Source organism: Limanda limanda, chromosome 19 (genome assembly GCF_963576545.1).
Source record: "Limanda limanda chromosome 19, fLimLim1.1, whole genome shotgun sequence".
Lineage (NCBI taxonomy): Eukaryota > Metazoa > Chordata > Actinopteri > Pleuronectiformes > Pleuronectidae > Limanda > Limanda limanda.
Window position 1 is genome coordinate 11,714,428 of NC_083654.1, and position 19,409 is coordinate 11,733,836.

Consider the following 19,409-nt stretch of genomic DNA (forward strand, 5'->3'; position numbering starts at 1 on the left):
TAACGAGTTTAAAAGCGAAATATTATCCTATTGCCTGACAAACGTCTTGTTTTAATCAAAATGATTTAGTCTGAAGAAGACTAGTTTCGTTTGTTGATGTTTTTATTAATGTTTTTTTCCCTGTCCTTTTTTGTTAACACGAAAAATGGATACTTGAATTTTAATTTATTTTAAATACCAGCTCTTGGTTCACAGTAAAAAGGGAAACTTAAATTAATATTTTTTATTAGCACTTTGCCTGTCCTTGGTTTTAAATGGACAAAAACTTAATTTTTCTTTGCTTTTGTGTCAACAGTACCCTTATATGCAGCAAAGTTTATTAAAAGACATTTTTGTTAATGAAGTATCAATCTTTATTGTCTTTCTTTTCAGTCATCACATGCCTCGAACAACCTCAAGCTAAATTTAAAAGCTGCTTGCTAAATAATAGCAATTGAGAATTTGTGTCATTCATAATCCGATTAGTCGATTAATCGTTTCAATAATCGGTGACTAATCGACTATCAGAATAGTCGTTAGTTGCAGCCCTAATGAGGACGTCTTTGAGGCTCATGCCAGAGGCTGTTGATGCCGTCAAAGAACAACAAGGTCAGCAGGTGAATCTCTTTGAGACGCTAAACCCGTAGAGCTCGTGGATGGGTTTGTATTTTCTTCGTTGTGTGCAAAGGGGCGCTGCGTTTCAGCTCGGCCTCCATCGAATCCTTTATTTTCTGTCCATAATGATTGTTTATGGGGACATTTGAGGTTTTATGTTTGATTTTGTTCATTTCCCTGGCTGTTCGGCTTATTAAGCACATCAGACATGAATTAATGGACGTGCATAAATATACACACGCAGATGCATCACCATCAAACCTTTTATTTGTCTATTTTGTGCCTTATGAGCGGGAGCTGAGTAATTAGAGCAGCATATGAGGCTCAAACAAAAACAACAATTTTTAACCGTGCTAAAAAGTAGTTTTATTATCCATCTGGGGGGATTACTATAGGAAGGCAGTTTGAATGTTGTAACCTCCATCGAGGAGGTGAGGTTTTCTGCCCTCTGTGTTTGTTTGTTGGTTTGTTTTGTATTTTTCTTTGATTGTAAGCGAGATAACACCATAAAAATCCAACAGATTTCTACAAAACTTGGTAGAAGGAGGCAATATGGGTCAGGAGAGAAGAACCCAATGCATAATGGTGTGGATTAGGATAAGGGGGGATCCAGGATTTTTTGTCTTTCTTTTACATTTTCATTTAGGGAACTGCTATCAAGGAATGTGTGACTCTTGGTGCATCTTGATTGGATTTAAGCTGACTGTTGCCCTGGCGACATGTGTTCTCCGAGTCTAGTTGTTCCTGTTGTGTGCTTATCTAAGTTTATGCATTCCTGCCAGCAAAGTTGTTGTGTCTATACATTCCGGTTTTGTCGGCCATCTGCAGACAAACATCGAGGAGTGTCTTGTGGAGCCTTTGTGATGAGCTCTGGGTTCTGTTGCTGTTTGCTGCCGGAGCAGATTCACCATCTGTTAACCATCTGTAAACCACCTGCCTTACCTCGCGTCACCCTGTGCTGGCCACACATCAGTGTCTTCCCACTTCCTGTGGATGCTCGGCCTCGTCAGTGGCCTTATCTTACTCCCAGCTATCCTAAAAACGGAGGAATAACACGGTACTGCTCGGCTTAGCTGGGCTCAGTGTGTCTGTTGAGAGAAGAGAGGTATTGTAGTGTCGGACTAGTTGGGTTTAATGTTGCCTGTGGGGCTTGTTGCTGTGTCTGTTCTTTTGTTGTCTGAAGGGGAAGCTTAACACTCTGTGTTTGTATTTTTGTGTGTGAGTCCGACTTGTCTGGCTGCATTTTCCAGCCCGGACGGTTTTGTGGAAGAAAGGCACAGGAAATACCAATGACATGCTTTACAATAATGGAAGAGCTACTGGAGACAGAACAGTGTCGTAAAAGTTTTGTCACATACAAAGCAAGTAGAAGTTTCATGAGTGGCGCTGCAGCTCAGCCACTTCCTGCCGATACCTGCAGGTGAATTGATCCGTCTCCTGTTGACAGAAAGTGTGAAGAGAAATTACAAGAAATGCAGGCACAGGCCCAAAGCTTGATGTAATGCGGTTTGTCGTTAATGTTTTTCTGCATCAATTACAAGGCAGACTGACAAGTGAAACATGTCGAGTCGGATGTCTGTTTCCATGTACTCTGTGAATAGATGTATGGCCGCTGCTGTGCACCAATTACATCATTGCAATGACATCGTACCCACAGCAATGAAAGCCCGGCCGGAGGAATGCCCTCCACTGATGTTTTTCTTTCCCCTCTTTCTCCCCCCTCTCCTCTCCTCTGTCTTTCTCTGTTTCACATAAATTCTAGTTACATTCAATTAACCCATAAAAGGCAAAACCCAAGTTCTTTCTATTCTGTGTCCCTAGTCCATAAATAGCCGAACTTGAGCCTCATTTCAGCTCTCGTCACTGGCTCCTCTCCACATGCGAAGCCCCTCCCTGCAGTTGTACTGTAACTTGACAATAATAAGGCAGCCAAGACCAAAGCCCCAATGAATGGCTTTACGGGGCTCGGGCTGGGCGTGCGGGGGGGGATGAAAGAGCTGAAGCAGCGGCAGTCACCACATTGCCTGCGTGGAGGCTGAGCTGGCATCAGCGGTGGCTTGTGACTGACCAGGCGAGGGGAGGGCCAGGGCCTGTCCGCGGATAAACGCAGCGAGGGGAGGGCGTGGGTGTAGCATATGGTTTGCGAAAAAAGAAAGACGTGGGGGGGATAAATAAATAATAGGAGGGCAGCGGAGAGTGAGAGGCTGAGGGCAGGGCTTGGAGGTTAGAGCAAATGAAAGGGTGAGCCCAGAGACTGAGGGCACAGGGGGGCAACTGTCAGGGAAAGAGGGGAGGACACTGTGGTGGAAGGGTGTGGCACGCATGAAGTGGAGCTCGGGCAGAGTCTCGGAGCAAGAGCAGAAGAACAATAACAAAGGCTGGCTACAGGACATTGCACAAGTTATAGCCATGGAAAAAATATCATATTCACTGACAGGAAAATATGCACAGTTTGAAGAAATGTGGTCTTCCTTCTTGGACTCTGTAAAGGGCCCACAATTTCTTAGGGCTCTAAAGTGAACGTATAGTCATTACCCCTGTACAACCACTGGGCAACCCAATGTCTAAATACCACATGCCAATGTACCAATGAGCGTGCCATCTAGTTCTGTGTGACATATTATATAATTTATTTATTGTTTTTTTTTTTTTTGTATTTTTTGTTTTCATTTTATTTCATTTTGTATTGTATTCTTTTGTGTGGTTGCTTGTTTCTTATGTTTACTGTATTTGTAACTTGCTCTTCCTTGAAAGGAAAAAAGAAAATCCAATAAACACATCTGAAAAAAAAAAAAAGAAGAACAATAACAGGCATCTGCGAGACAAAAAATGTGGAAAATGTTTAGAAGACCTGCTCAAGTTTGTGTTATCCGTAGCGAGCGTGAGCACTTGCGTTGAGGCTGTGTGCAGCGGTGTGATGCTGATGAGCTGTTAGTGGTCGGTGAATAACACACAGTGCCTTCAACGGTGCAGTAAGTCGGCGAGTGAGGCGGACGCACAAAGAGCACCCAGCAGGGAGGAAGAGAGTGTTTTCTGGGGAGGCCCTGGTCCCTACGCCACACCGAGACATGTGTGATGGTGGTGTGTGTCTTTGCAATGTACAGTGTGTGTGTGTGTGTGTGTGGATTGAGGGTTGCTTGATGTAAAGCCACAGCTGGGGGGACGGAGGGGTGGGGCGGAACGGAGAGAGACAGCTGGCAGAGCAAAGGGTAAGTGTAACGATGAGTGTGTGTGACAGCCACAGTGACTCCTTTGTTCCCACTCACTTGTGCCAGTCACAGCGAGTCGATGGCCGATCTGTGACTGAATCCTTTCACGGCAACCCCGGAGCAGATACACACAGTCGAGCTTTACATCGGCCCTTCCACACTCCGCCGCCGCTCGTGTGTCTGTGCGTGTTTGCGCGACTCTCTTCCACCGAGATCTGGCAACGGCAAGCAGGAGATTTCCACGAGAGAGCCCAGAACCATCTCCCGTAATGCCAGTGCTCCCGTATAAGCGCTTATTACACTTTGTGATGATAGTCATCAGTGCAAACGTAATTGTAGCGCCAGCCAGTTTGCTATATGCTTAGGTAATGAGTGTTGTTGAGGGCCCGAGTTCTCTCCTGAGTTATGGTTTAATAAGACAAGTAATCTTAGCTCTGGAGGAAATGCTGCTACTCTGTGCGTCGAATCCATCGATGTGTTCGGCCATTTGAGACCCCTTATACTATTTTCTGTTATTAAACCTGTCTGGTAACCGGTGTTCACACGGGTATTTATTATCTGCAGCATGTTAATAGTCCTCCTCCTCAGAATGCCATCAGCCTTTTGAATACACGCCAAGTTGGAGGATGTAATCGCTTATTCCCCTCTTCTATTAAAAGGTGTTTTTCCCCCTGAAAGCTCTACACTGAAGTGTTCGCTCTTCCACCGCCATTTAGCCTTCCAATGATTTTCTTCTTTTTTTCTTTTTTTTTTTCAAGAGTTCAATAAGCCTTTTCAGCCTGACTTCTTCCTCTGACTATCTGAACCATTTAGTTCAAGTAGGACAAGTATAAATAGCCACAAATCAATCCGAAATGTTCCCCGGCTCCTCGCACATCTCGATCTAGGCTAACGCGAACCCAACAGGGGATGGAGTGTCACGGCTTTTCAGAACCGGGCAGCGTGACTGGCAGACTGGCACTTTAGAGGCGGGCGTGTTCATAAAAAAAAACGTAACTGGTGGCTGCGACTCGGGCCTTGACACACTTTAAAAGCCATTAAAGAGGCAGCGGCAGATCATGGTTTGTTGAGTTATGATGATGATATGACCTTTTGGTTATTACATGCTCCAGTGGAGATGGTAATCCTCTGAGCTATTGAATTTAGCTAAGTGGAGGCCGTGTTTCCATTAAGAGATGTATATGACGTGTAAAGCACTGCTGCAGCGGTTCGTGGCAGCACCAAATTATTGTTAGCACAGAAATGTCACGCACTGTACACTGTTGTGTTACTCCACAAGCTATGTGACAAAGTGAAAGGACCAGCAGGGCTAAGGGGGAGTGGGGATTCATCAGCAGGCGAGGACGAGCATATATTGTATGTAGTTTACATTCCTGCCAGTTTTTCAACTCTGTGCACAAGCTACCTCTTCAAAAATACAAAAAAACAGTTTGGATGAATTGCTCTAAAAGAGAAGCCAATGGTTCCCATTAAGTAGACTACTTCTGTCCTCATTATCCTCATCTTCCCACGAATACCAGGTACGTTTTTCTAATTAATCTCAGTTGAAAGGTAAAGAGTCTGGCACCATCTCAGTCCCGGTATCAGATCTGTCAGCATCAGCTGCTCACTTCAGCAATACATCAGCTGAGAGTTCAGCCCGGACTTGGCCAAGATACTGCTATTGCTGTTTCTGTAGCTCTAGCTCGATGTTGGTTTATCTCTCTTATCTTGCCTTGATGTGGTTTCGTTTTTGATTGTGTGCCGTTTGCAGGAAGCAGCAGGGAGCTCTGTTGCATCAAACCAGGCGCTCCTAATAAGCATCGCAATGTTGCACCATAGGAAAGAGGGTTTCACAGGCAGAATGGTCAGGAGCAAAAATGAAAGTAATGTGCATTTGAGAGAGATAAAGAATATTTTCAAATTTAAAAAAGCTGAAAAGCAAGAAACAGTTACACAGGAGGGTCTTGAAGTTGAAGTCTCTATGTTAAAGAAAGTCCTGGATCCATCCATCCATTGTCATCTGCTTATCCGGGCTGGGGTCACAGAGGTAGCAGGCGTCCAGACCTCCCTTTGCCCAGCTATGCTCTCCAGCTCTTCCTGGGGGATACAGGGCGTTAACTGGTTAGATGGGAGGTGTAATCCCTCCAGCGAGTTCTGTGGTCTCCTGCAGGTTGGTAAACCTCCAACAGAAGGCGCCCAGGAGGCATCTTGACTAGATGAACCGTCTCAAAAGTCCTGAAGTCACCCACTTATGTAATGGGGTCTTTCTTGGGTCATACCCCACCCCTCCTCAAAATTAAAGGGAAATCAGGTCAGTATTTTTTTTTTAAATCCTGCAGTGATACACAGACAAGCGGCAATACAGAAATTACATAACTTACTTGATGGAGGTAATTATGACATCAATCGTTGTCATAGCTCTGAAACTGGTATGCAGATGGACTGTAAATGCAGGGTGGTTTGGTGTCATACTGTGTTGGCCCTATCCACACCATCATAAGTCCCAGAAACGGAGAGATTCATGGGAAAATACAAAGACCTTGAAGAACATACACTGTTTTCCAGTGTGTACGTCTGTAGGCGTCTCCCTTGATATGAAAACTGTCTGCAAGAAACCCTGGTTATGTTTGTTTATCTGGAGACTGAGCAGAGGAAAAAGCCTGGTCTTGGTGGCTCAGCATTCGTTTGCAAAAAGGAAGTTCCCTGACCCGCGATGCCCAGTCCTTCGAATCCCATTAAACTCTGTGGAGCACATGGCAGCCCTGCCAGCACTGTGCACAGAGCGAGTTAAGCTGCTATAATGTAACAAAGCCGGCCTGAAGAAAAGCTGACGAGTCATCCGCGTGCCACTAACCTTTTAGTTTAAAACCCCACTAACACTGGATTCATAACTGTAATGGCTTTTACAGTGGGCAGTGAAATGGACATGCTCAGTGTATCGTGCAAGTTTTTGTTTAAAAGGTCATAATGGACTGTGGATCGAAATCAAATGGATTATATATTTTTTCAATAGATACATTAGTAGTTTCCAAAACATTTGTCTTAAAAAATACAACCAAATGTGATTTTTATTTAACTTTATCTCAGGTAAATTTAAAGTCGTCCTCCACTCAATTACTTTTCTTATTGTTACATCATATCAACATTTAGCATGATGCAGAATGACGTTGTCTGTTCTAACCGTTAACCTGATTTAAAGACATATCAACATGATGCTATGACAGTACAACTTATTTGAACACATTTATGCATGTAACACAAGAGCGATGTGCAAACTTGAAACCTCCACTACACATCCGCAGAGAATTCATAGATACTAAATTTTAAATGAGGGAGAAAGTCTTTTTTTTTTTAAATGGGTGTTAACTTCTTAACCCAAGAAGGGGGGGGGGACTTATCAGAAGCAGATTTTTATCCCAAGTAGAGTATTTTTAGTCTTAAGACGTGTGCGGGGGGGCGAGAGGCTGCAGCCCTCGCAACAACCATCAGTGACGGCTGGAGCATCAAGTGTGCCTTAGGCTTCATGTTACAACACCTCACAGTAAAGTGTAATTAAAAATGTAATTTTTTTTTTTGGAAGCACTCGTACAGTGGACGCACTTGTGTTTTCTCCGCTGCATATGGAAAGTTGTGGTATTAATGCCCAGTTTGAATCTCCGTTGAACTAAAGCTCCAAGTAAACTTTATGCGACAGAGATTTTCACACATTTTTTAAAACCCGAATGTGTCATGTGTTAATTTGCATAGAGAAGGATGTTTAATAAGACACCGCAACACATTCAGCCTTACGCTCCGAGTGATTACCATATTCTGTCATCCTGCCAAAGCTGTGGGGCAGTAAAGTTCTCCTTTCTCTCTAAAACGAGTGAAACTAAGCCTTTAGCTACAGTATTGTTCTTGCATAATCGCCGCAGCTTTATTCTGGGACTTAAACGCGCCTCATGCTTGGTCGGCAGAGTGCACCGCTCTTTTCTTGGGCTTGTGTGTGTGTGTGTGTGTGTGTGGAAGTGACTTCCAGCTGCACCTGCCATGCTTTTCAATTGGCACACAGGGGCTGTGCACCAACACTATCTTCCTCATGAACGCCTCTAATCCAGTTGAGCGTTGGAAGATCCCTCAAGAGTTGTATCCGTTTAGCTGCGTTGCGATAACCGCTGTCGGTGTTTTATGAATGAGAAGCCCCACAGAGGAGAATATAAAAGGCAGTTTAATGTCTTTTGCCGGCGTGCCCGCTTGAGGATGTGTGCCCATCGTTTCCATAATAACCTTTTGTCTGGTACTTTTCCATCTGATGTCTCGGGTGTAAATTTAGCACTTTGAGGAAGTGGCTTTTTTTGTCTTTTCGATATGGCTACACTTTTAGTAGAACTGAAACTCACTTGAGCGTCACACAACTGAACTGATTGGCTAAGGGAATGAGGATAGATTTTATAAATAAGGTCTCCTCTTCTGAAACTGGATTTTCCGACTGCTGCTTTTGTGAGGGTTCTTTTTTTATTTCAGTATCGGGAGTTTGTGTGAGGTAGAGTGGCAGCGGGTACGTGGTGGATGAAACCCGGCTGTCCTGTTGCTGTGTAGGAGAAGAGTTATTGATTTGCCCTGCAGTTACGTGGTTTGTTGAGTTACACAATGTGGAAACCGGTTATAATGTAATGTCTGTTTTGTTTAGTTTTTTCACAGGCAGCCCCCGGTTTATAACTGTCAGTGTTTTTATAGACGATAGGCCGTTTATGTTTATGTGCTTGCTTGCCTTCTCTGAAAAGGCGCCCACTTGGAATGAGAGGAGGTGTGATGGAGATGCTCGGATACCCTCTGTGATCGGCTGGAGTAGTCAAGGTCACTTTATGATGGAGGCGTTTATCTTCTGCTTGTGAATGAAGAATGCTGCGCTGGTCCCCACCGATGCAACAACGCCTCCTCCTCCTCCTCCTCCTCTTCCTCCTCCTCACACACAGACACACACAAACACAAACATGCATACCGGCGTCACAGTCAGACAATGGAACTATAGACCTGTTTCCATGACTTCCCCCCACCGACCAACCAGAAAGCACCATTCATCCCCGCCTCACTCACGTGGCCTGGCAGGGTTTTTGTGTGGTCGCAACTCATGCCCTCTATACACCCCCCCCCCCCCATCCCTCACACACACACACAGAAACTGGACAGATAGGGATCCAGTGAACTTTTTCAGGATGGCTCATTCCTTGCAGCGTTGCCCCAGAGGCTCCGATCACTGTCTGCAGTGATTGGAGGGAGGGATGGAGGGGAGGGTCTGTGTTCCTCTGGTCAAACCCTCCCCCGCTCCTCCCCCCAAAACTCCTTGCTGCTTGTGAAGAGTCGCACTTTGATGTCTCTTTACGTCACAAACTGTCTTTGGAAACAAGCCTCGCTTTTGTTGCATTTCATTTGACTTGTCTGAGTGGCTCCATTTTTTTTCAGACAAATTTCAACTTTGCTTTTGATAAAAAAGGTTGAAGAAAAAAAAAGTTAATTAAATTTGTTCTATTTCCCAATGTGGCAATATTACGAGATAATTTGTTCTGCTCAAGTCACATATATAGACCAGGGTGTAAAAAGAACAGGTTGTGGATTTATGAAGGGTTATGAGTCAGACTAGTTGGTTTGGTGCAATGACTTCTTTCTCTCCACTGGTTGCCTGGCAACTTGTCTCACTCTGTTTTTTTTGTTGTTGGGAATAAATCAATTGGATTTAAATAGTGAACAAACCGATACGAAAGATATATCAATCATTTCATCAGACTCTCGGCAGAAATATATTTTTCCAAAAGTTTAGTTTGATGTATGAGAAGGATTCAGACATGAGCCTCTTGAAATTTGTTTTCCCTGTTGTTAGCTGAAACCCTGTCATTAACTTTTCTGTTTCAATAATGATTTATGAGAAATGTCTCTATAAAACAACATATTACCAGTGTAAATGTACACCGAAATAACTGCTTCCCTGGTCGTCCGAAACGACGATTATATCCATACGCCGCCGCTGTTTATGAGCAGCACCGACTCCAGTCTGCTCCTTTCAAATACCCAGGCTCGTCTTTCCAGCCTCATCCCGACGGTCCAGCTTTGTAAGTTGATTATGCCAAAGACCCCACGGGCCTGCAGCCAGACCAGCCACTGTGGAGTCTGCAGAGCGAGCACATAGCATCGCTGACATTTTTATCTCTCTTACCCGCATCTTTCCTCTCGGTAAAGCTGAGGTAATTTAAGGTTTAGAAACCACTGTTATCAGCCTCAGAATTTAATCTGGGGTCCCAAAGCGTTCTGGTGAAAACGTGAGGGAGTGTGCAGACATTTTCTTAGGAGGAAAATTTGTGATGGTGCCGTGTCTTTCATAGCAACTCGAGCTGTATTCATTATGCAGTAAATCCCTGTTCCTAAAGATCTGCCCACCACTACAATAGCTGCTGATGTCTTATTTGCTAATTGCACAAGTCAGCATGCACACAACACGGTTCACCGATTGCTCGAATCCAGCGGCTCTTGCAATGTTAATGTTTCCAGCTGCTGCAGAAATTCCCAAGGTCTGGATCAACTTTGGAAAGATTGGAGCAGACAGTATTTCTATAATTTAGTCCTCCTATACTGTACGTGTCAGTTTGGAATAAATACACGGCGGAGAGTGGGTGTTTAACCTGTATTGGCTGTTTCCGACAGGGCTGCGAAGCCTGAGAGCAGAAGGTCACACTGTTAGTGACTCACTAAGCCTGTGGGTTCTCTCTGCCTCTCTCTCTCTCTCTCTCTCTCCTGCCCTCTGTCACACACGCACTCACGTACTGGCTATACTGGCTTTGTAAGGACACTCGTTGACATAATGTATTCTCTAGCCACTTATCCTAATTTTTAACATTGGCAACTCAAAGGGCCAACCCCTACCCGGCCTAATTAACCTAAAATGAATTCTAACGCCCCACCCTACAACCAGGCCTTAACCATCAGATAGTCAGAAGTACACACACATATACTCATGGACTTCTATCTTATACCTCTTTTCAACCAAAAATTGGCAGGTGTACGCAGGTTTTTTAAATGTGGGTAAACCTGCTAATTAAAGGCGATTAACTCCTTCCTCATTGACCGGTGAGGGGTTTGCCTTTCTGCTTTTCCCCCGGTGCATCATGTTTGACGTCTCTCACCTCGCCGTCTTGCCCTAAGCGGGTTCACCCAGGTGTCTCCATCTCTGCCAATCAGTGTCTGCTGCATGACTGACTGAGTCCTTTGACCCGGGAGAGAATGCCGACTGTATCCATTTCCCATTTCAGTCGAGTAAGAGGTTGGAGGTTGTTATTGGGTTATTTGACCCTATTCTATCTCCTTAGCCAGCACCACTTAATGCCCAACCCTAACTGTTTAGGGTTGACCATACTTTCCACGTTTCGTTACAGCTGTGAGTTGCATACTGGTTCGGGTCACACACATACATGCCAACGGTTCTATTCATACTAAAATGAGAGTCCGCTTCACTCTGGCGTTCTACCTATATGACCTGATCCCACATTCCATTCCAGGAGTTGCATGCAGAGTAGATCTGCAGAGTGAGCACAGTCATGTATACTAGGGATGGGCATAATTAATCGACGATCGATTAATTGATCATTCAGAATTTCGTCGATGACAAAATAATGTCATCGTCGAAATTCTTTTGCGTTCACTGCCAACACTGCGAAGCTATACGTCTCCATGAGCGCATGAGGAGTCCACTGCTCTTCTTCAAGTAGGAGGTCGGAATATCCGAGTTGCCTGAACGCAGCACAGTGAGGATGTTAGCAGCTCTAGGAAGCAGCCCGGAGTTATACTCTACAAGCCCCGCTGAAAGAGCAGACTGGATTTGACGGTTCTCGACCTCTCAGTCCGGTTGTTGTCACGTCATCAATCCCGGAACCCCTCACCCAGACCTGGGTCTGTACGGGTTCCCTTCCCCGTAGACTGAGGGTCCGTGTGCGGACATGAAGCCGAGCTCCGCAGCTAGCTTTGGAGCTAGCCTCCGCTAGCTCCAAAGCTAGCCCCTTTGGACCCGGACAAAGCCGGGTCTGGTTGAGGGGTTCCGGGAGTGAGGACGTGACAATAAAAATATTAATGATTAATCGAAAATTTGTCATTAACTCTCCCGACGATCAATTAAGACAATTTAATCGAATGCCCATCCCTAATGTATACACTAGTAGACATGGATAGATTATGACATTTACATCACATAGACCGTAGTGGACACAGAAACTTTTTAATTCACTTTTACTCTAACAATAACACATCTAATTCGACACCTAGACCCAGTTTAAACCGTCCCTTTAACCCACCGGTCTTTTGAAGTTGTCTCAGAAAGGGCGGATCGGCCGAAATGTCCTCACTCCATGAGGTCCTTGCTCAAAATGGTCCTCACAAAGATAGATGTGCCAGCACACACTGTTGAACTCAAACACACACAAACACTTGTCCCAATTGTCAGTAAAAAGGCTTGCAGGGTAAACACCTAATTGTTTTTTCTCTCCTGTGCTGTGAAGCTCTCACAACAGACCTTGATGCTGACTGATAGTTATGTAACGTTGGAGGATGGCATGTTATTTTTATATCTAAAGAGAAAGGAGATTGTGTGTGAGAACAGTGCACGTAGCCTATTGTGTTTCAGTTAGCCGGGCGATGGGGGGAAAAAAAACAAACATGTGCAATCATCACCTTACATAATGCTCTTGAATACACAAGCCTAAAGTGCACGGGATGAAAATATACACACTGGGGTATTTTAATGGTGCAGATAATGTGTCATAAGCACTTGGATATCCCAGAATATCATATCATGAGGTGAATGTGATCAGTGATGAACCTCATATGGGAACAATGTGTCACCTTGTTTGTCTACATTTTAATTACGTGGAAATACAGTCAAACAAACACAATGAATTCAGTCATAATCGGACACGATTTCGAGATAATGAGATAATGGCAACAGGCTTTAAAACACAAAACATTTCAACGGTATTTATGATCAGTGTTGGGTTTTGTCTGACTTTTTAACACTATGTGTTTGTGCACATCTATTTAGTATTTTCTATCTCATCATGTTTACTTAAAAGAACAGTTTTGGGGGGGGGGGGGAGTTTTAACTTCCCTGCAACTTGTTTGTAGAACAGACCGCTATCACTATTTGCAGGATAAATCTGAAGTTATGGCTGGCAGCTGTTTAGCGCTGCATTATATTAAAAGTGTAAACATCCCATGGTTGGATCTTGTTTGTTTAATCTGTAATCCAAGTTGTAAACAGTTGTGAGAAATTACATATTAGTGAGCTTTGGAGACGAGATGGTTTAGACACCTTGGCTTTGGGAGAGGGGGGGGGGGGGGTGGGAGCAAAAAATAGCTGTTGCTTCTCTGACTTTGGCTGTGCTGAGATACAGTGAGGTGTATTTAATGAACACCATGGATCACTGTAGACGAAAGAAACAAAAGCATAAAACGTCCAAATTTATTATGGACTCTTATTAAAGCAGGAAAATCTCAGCATGGGTGAACGTGAAATGGCATTTTTTGTCTCAGGTTCAGTCAATATCCAATTAAATGTGTGTTTATAGAAAACGAGTGGGAGAAGCAAAGACACAACAGCGCATCAGCCTGTCTGAGCATGTACTTATTGTTATTGTTGTTATTGATATTAGAATCTTTAACTCTCCAGGACGATAATTCGAGGATACTTGCACAACCTGTAGGCAGCTTCAGACCCGATCAACAGTGTAGCTCTACCTGACATCTCCTGCAGTGAGATGGGCTCAAGAGTGATCCAATTAAGAAGCTGCTGCGGCTACAGCAGCTAGTGTACCTATTAACTTTGCCTCTGTGGTCCTCTCCGCAGGACTGAGACCCCGGAGAAGTCTGATTATTAACTGTCTGCGTGTGTTTGTGCAGATGATACAGAGGAGAGATAATGTCACGTTACATTTACACGTCCTATTTCTGCGGTGGAGTTCTCACAATGCTTCATTTGCGATGGCCTCTCAATCTCTGTTTGTTTCTATGCTTTGCAAACCAGCACATGTATACATGGGGGGGGGGGGGGGGGGGGTTATGATGATTATGATGAGGATGACCTGGACTCTGAGCTGTAATTCAACGGAGATCGTCCGCCCATGGGATTGGTCTTAATTACATATGACCCGTGATAATTTTATTACAGGTTGCCCACCAGTAAATCATATCCACTGCAGACTTCCTCATTAGACTCTAATGAGTAGGAAATCTGTCCTGTTCAATGTAGAAATACTGGAACTTTGTATATCTGCAGCCGGCTAATAGCTTGTGTTTAAATCATATTCATGGCAGTACTGAATGGTAGCTTATTGCAACCAGCTACAGGTCGTTTTGGTTTATTTTGTGCTGGATATTCTGAGTGATCATACTCCGGTAAACATGATGTGTTGTTTAGAAAGACGAGGTGCAGTTCAGAAAGATAGCAACATGGCCTAGATTTCCGTTGTCTGCTCAAACCACTGGAGTGAATGTTGAAATGCATGGATCATAAGCGCCTCAGTTTGATGATTACAAGTAAGGCATGTTACTGCTCTTCAAGTGGAATAAATTGAAATGTGGTTTTGAATAATAGATGATCCCCTGAGGTGCAGAATTATCTTTGACTTACACCCTCCTCTGCAAGCCGACTGTGGGAATGTGCACATTTCAGTTCTTGTTTTAGGAAAGAAATTGGAGCGAGGGGGGTTATGAAACGCTAATCAACCGAATGACATCAATCGCCCTTTGACATTATTCAAAATCCAAATTTGGATTAGGGGTTTTTCTTATCCAGAGCCAGCACACAGTAGTAATGTGGGTCAGGGTCAGAACTGCAGCTGACTTTTGAATAGTACAAACCAGGATGACAAACCTTTATTTTCATGACTAGTCAGGCTTTTGTTGCAGTGATTAATTAACTCCTGATTAGGATTTAAAAATCTAGAATGAGACTCAATAGCCCTTTTCTCCTCAGAGCACTTCTGCTCCCTCAATGTTTTTGCTGTCTCAGCTAATGCAGAAATCAGGAGTTTTTCTTAACCTGTTAAATCCACATTTTAAAGCAGCTAATATGAGCCTGAAGCCTCGTGTGAGAGGAGTAGTCGACTAGAAGCATTTTTACATATCGATTGACAGCTGCGAACTCCCACCCCTGACTTAGGCCTTCTCTGATTCGTTCGTAGGGTGAGACTTGCTCTAGAAGAATTAAGGAGGGAATTTAGCTGCACTACTCCACTTACAGATATGTGTTCAGATATGTTTCAATAACAAAACTGTAACATAGGGTAACTTTTAGTTCAATATTTATAAATAGATGGAATGAGTCAAATAGATATTTCAGGTTTTTTTGTTTTTTTTTTGGGGTTCCACATTTTTATTTCTCTAAACCTTTACAGTAAACAACACCCAACATTATATCCTACATACTTTTATGTACACTGCTACTGACGTAAACATTTACATTTTTCATGTCTTTATAATTAAAACAATTACCTCTAAATCACCGTAGCATATAAGACCCTGATTTGCCCGTCAATGATATCTGATTTTGAAAATCTCCATCCTTCTCAGTTTTAGTCGTAATTATGCCTCATGTTTTTCTTTCAAACGTTGCTTCAGCACAGCCAGTCTTGCATAATAAGGCTGAATAGCTTCTGATTGGAACAACATACATCGGGAAAAGCAGCTGTAGTCAGTTTATCGCCCAGACAATCTTTGGCTCCTGAGAAGATGTTTTTCAGATCCGCTGATGGAGTTTGTAAAAACCCGATCAAATGGCAAACATCGTGTAAACAGAGCATGTCCTGCTTGCAATGAGCGTTTCAGCTTTAGCTAATCTGTTCTCAACACCCACTCATCGATTTTAGGTTTTAAAACTTGCTGTTAACAGATGTCATTTTCACGCCACCACTCGTCTGAATGTCCCGGACATTATCTTCTAGTTGCGATGTCTGGAGCTTGGTGGGTTATCTTCTAGTGGCGAATGCGTCTGACCCGGCTGCGCTCTTTATATGTGCAAGGCAAACTGGTGAAATCCTTTTGCCTGGACTTGTACCAGGAACACGGGCTGGGTTTGCCTTTCGCATATAAAGTTCATGTCATAAAAATGTCTGTAGCTTGGTGGTTCTTTTGTCTGTATATGAAGAATATTGCTGTACTGCTTTAAGGGAGTCCAATAGTTTTGTTCCCAAACGTACAAGTTTTGAATTTTGGCGGTAGTTGTCTGGAGAGGGAGTGAAGGAAGAGCAGGGGGGGGTAGTTGAACTGGGGGAAATCTGAAATGACGACAGACATCCTGAGCGGAGGGTCAGTCAGGCTGAAGGCGTACACAGACTCGGGGTGTCCTCGGGGGAGCGGAGATAGTTTGGATAGATTATTGAAGCTCTGACATGGAGACCCCCCCGGTGAGCTCTCTGACTCAGCGCTGTTGGCTCTGACGGACAGTTGTGTGGAGCTCGCGGCCAATGTTTTTCTTTGTGTAGCAAGAAGTCATTAGTGATAGAGGTCCTCTAAACTTTTTCACTTCCTCAGGTCTCAGTGGCATTCAGGTTTCGGCTTCGATGAAATGACGAAACGTGAGCATCTTGCCTCACAGTCGTCTGTCTCTAACATTCAACGACTCATTAGGGATAAGATATGTTTCTCTTTGCTTGTTTTCTTTACACTGGTGTTGCTGCCTTGAAGTGTTTGCGTTACTTGGTGACTTGTAACCCTCTGGGACTCTGAGTCGGAACGAAAAGTCTGGGACGTTTGCATTTACGAGGCTCGTATGAGGCCGAGTTGACCTCAGCCTGGGTGGAGTAAACATCTGTTTTTGTGTGACACTGCACTTGGAGCCTCTCAGACTCTGAAACGAAGATGTCATCGCCGGGCTCCAACGAGTAAATGTCTCATTTGGGCCTTTAGCCTCTTAGGTCATGATCAGTGCTCTACTTCTTTCTTTTTTGACAGCACAAATTATGTGAATCACTCTGCCGGTGCTTGTTGTAGACTCCTAGATTTGTTGCATCAGCATGTGTGGCGGTATAGAGGTGGAAGTGAAAGTGGTAATCTCCTGCAGATGACAGTATTACATGCGTCACTGAGTCTAGCTTGTCTGTGGTAGTGACAACATGTCAGGTTAATATGTGTATTCCTCCCTTTTGCACTTTCTTAGCATGATGTCTTGGAGCTTCGTTGTCTGCTGTGACTCGTGTGGCACACTGACTAACACCCGTGTCTCACTGGCTGCGACAGGGTCCAATGTGCATTGTGCATAATCTTTCTTTTTATTGTTGCGCCCATGTTATCAGTTAAGAGCCGCCACACTTTGATTTTTGCCCATTTTCTCTGCGTACCACTTGGAACATCAATATTTGCAACTCTTCCTGTAAATGTTTCAAAGTAAAAGCACACGTTTCTGTTTTTTTGTTGTAATTTGTTTATTGTAGGACAGGACGTAAACGGCTTTATGCTGTAGTGTGCTGGCATTCAGTTGAGTATGTCCGCCTGCTTTCATTCAATTAAAAGCAGTCGTCATACCAGAAACCTGGAGCAGCTCTGCAGCAAATATGCAGCTGACACGCTCCCTGTGTAAACAATACACGCTCGCAAGACGCAGCGGATCAGCGTTCAGGCACTGCACACGCGAACATCATGGCCCGGGCGTGACACACGGGTTGAATCATTTTCACTGTTAATCATTAAATCATTAGATTAACATTTTCGGGAAATCCAATTATGTATTGCGCGACTGAAACGACACTGTCCAGCAAATCTGAGGCTGCAGCAGCCAAGGGGTGATTAGCGTAATGATTGGAATTAGAAAGAAACAGTGAGACAAGCTCTTGTTGAAGGTAATAAAATCCTCCCACCATAATTTCTAAAGCTCAGTAGCAGTATATCTTGTTTAGTTTACTTTTGTGGAAGATGATTCCTACTTTTGTCTTTATGCTTAAACTGAAATCTGGACATTTTCCTGAAATGATCTAGAGGGACTCTATGTGCAAATGTCAGAGTCTGTTTTTCTCGACTAACTCCACATTTTTGAGTGTGAGCCCATGTGAGAGTACAGCAGGAAACTGTCTGGAGGATTCACAGAGAGCGAGTGGGCATTTCGATGATACTGCTAACAAGTGATGGATGAGAAGTTGGAAGAATAAAAACTTCTCATGACGGGAAAGAGGTGTCATACATGATGGAAGATGAAGATGTCAACTTGGAAACGACAACGAGATTTGAGATGTGCTGTGAACACAAAAGACTGTTACTTCCACAGCATAAATCATGCGTCATGTCCTCCCTCCTACCCAGATGCTGTCGCCTGAATGTTGCGGAACACGTCAATCTTCTTCATCTGTTCATCATATATGAAAAGCAAACTCCGGAAAATGTCCAGAACAAATTTTCCTGACATTTTCAGAAAAACAATGTCTGAAATCGGCTGCAGGACTGATGCAGAAGGTGGAGAACGTAGACCCCATAGAAGATATAACTGCCAATTATTTTTTTATTCCCAGAAGTTATTTGTTTGCTATCTTTCTTCACATGTTTACCTTAAACCTTAGACTCCAGCCATGTCTTCCCGCTCACTTGTCATCTTCGTCTTTGAATTTTGCCGCTTTCTTCTCACTCGCAGACCCGTTTCCTCTTTTCTCGACAAACGCCTACTTCCTCCTTCAGCCCGTCTCTCTCTGCACTCTTTTGGTCGTTGTTTTGCCTGAGGCACAGACAGTCACAGACAGTCGCGAGGTATTTGTCTGTAGCTTATGATGCTGAAGAGATTTCACCTACAGTCAGAGAACTAAACTTGAGAGGTCAGGAAAGTTATTGGCACAAGAAACTCATTGATTGGGAGAGAAAACACAAGTTCTTCGGGTGAGTCCTCACTTCTTTTTGTAACTCTCACTTCGTGCCCCACAGGATGCAGTAGGCCTCAGGGTGAGGCTCCGTGCACTCTCCTGCCTCCTCTGTGTCACCAGTGGGCATGAACATTCTTGTACGTCTTGTTTTATACTCTACATGCTTCTTGGCTGACTCGACACTGGACTGATTTTTGTTTTCCGTATCTAACCAGAAAAGAATGGAAATGTCATCGCGAGGATGTATGTTTTGAAGACACTCGAGCGTTGTTGCCTCGTGGTTTTGACGGGATGGAAATGTGGTGTCAGTAGTTTATGAATCTGAAAAGGATAAAGAGAGCATACTTACACAGCTGATAAATCGGCTGTGTTGGAAAGTAATTACTTGGCAGTACGAAGGTTCTTTCACAATCCACATTATGGATTAGCTGTGCGCCTGTAGCCCTAATTTTGCCTTGTTTTTTCTCTTCCTCTGGCGAGTGTCTGCTGTTGTGGGGGTTTTCTCGTGTCCTTGCCTCCAAACGTTTGCAGAATGCCATCAAGTACCTCTATATACGTTCCTGACTCACTTATGCACCACAAATTGCTGGCTTGCTCTGCTTGAAACTCACTCTTTAGGCTCGGGCTTGTGCCTTGTTCTGCAATTTGCTGTAGCTCAATGCTTCACCCGTTTCCCTGTGTGTGCAGATTCTGATGCAAGGACACACGTATAGTAGCTTCCCCTGTACATGTGCTTCTAAAGGGCTCACGCCTGTGCGGGGGGTCGGAT

General features: G+C 44.0%; 1 protein-coding gene across 2 annotated transcripts in view; it reads left to right on the top strand.

Moving 5' to 3' along the window:
- elmo1 (engulfment and cell motility 1 (ced-12 homolog, C. elegans)) overlaps positions 1-19,409 on the top strand; it is a 102,471-nt gene that overhangs the window by 10,151 nt on the left and 72,911 nt on the right. The window contains exon 1 of one of the 2 annotated variants that reach the window (XM_061092667.1): positions 18,498-18,656. The exons of the other annotated variant lie outside the window; for it this stretch is intronic. The gene's annotated coding sequence lies outside the window, so the exon portion shown is untranslated. Of the gene's footprint in view, positions 1-18,497; positions 18,657-19,409 lie in introns of those variants that run through there. 2 annotated transcript variants of the gene reach the window in all.